This window comes from Eimeria mitis, genomic scaffold (assembly GCF_000499745.2).
Source record: "Eimeria mitis Houghton genomic scaffold, Emh_scaff2565, whole genome shotgun sequence".
NCBI lineage: Eukaryota > Apicomplexa > Conoidasida > Eucoccidiorida > Eimeriidae > Eimeria > Eimeria mitis.
In genome coordinates, this window is record NW_013570905.1 from 7,060 (window position 1) to 7,443 (window position 384).

Sequence of the window (384 nt, forward strand, 5' to 3'; positions counted from 1 at the left end):
ATTTACTATATTATTTATTAAGTAGTTAATTAGTAGACTAGTTCTATATCGTTTTCTTTTTCTTTTTTTTCTTTTTTTTTTCTTTTTTTTTTCTTTCTTTCTTTATCTCTCTTTTCTCTGTCTTTTTCTTTTTCTTTCTCTTTCTGTCTCTTTCTTTTTTTTTTCTCTTTCTCTCTATCTGTGTTTCTGTCTCTTTTTTTTTCTCTCTGTTTCTGTTTCTGTTTCTTTCTTTCTTTTTCTTTATTTCTGTTTCTGTTTCAGTCTCTTCTTTTCCTTTTGTGTTTGTCTTTGTGTTTGTGTTTTTGTTTTTTTTTTCTTGTGCTGGGGTGTATGTGTGTTGCAGTTTATATAATGGAGTTTTATCGAATATAATTTCATCTTTGT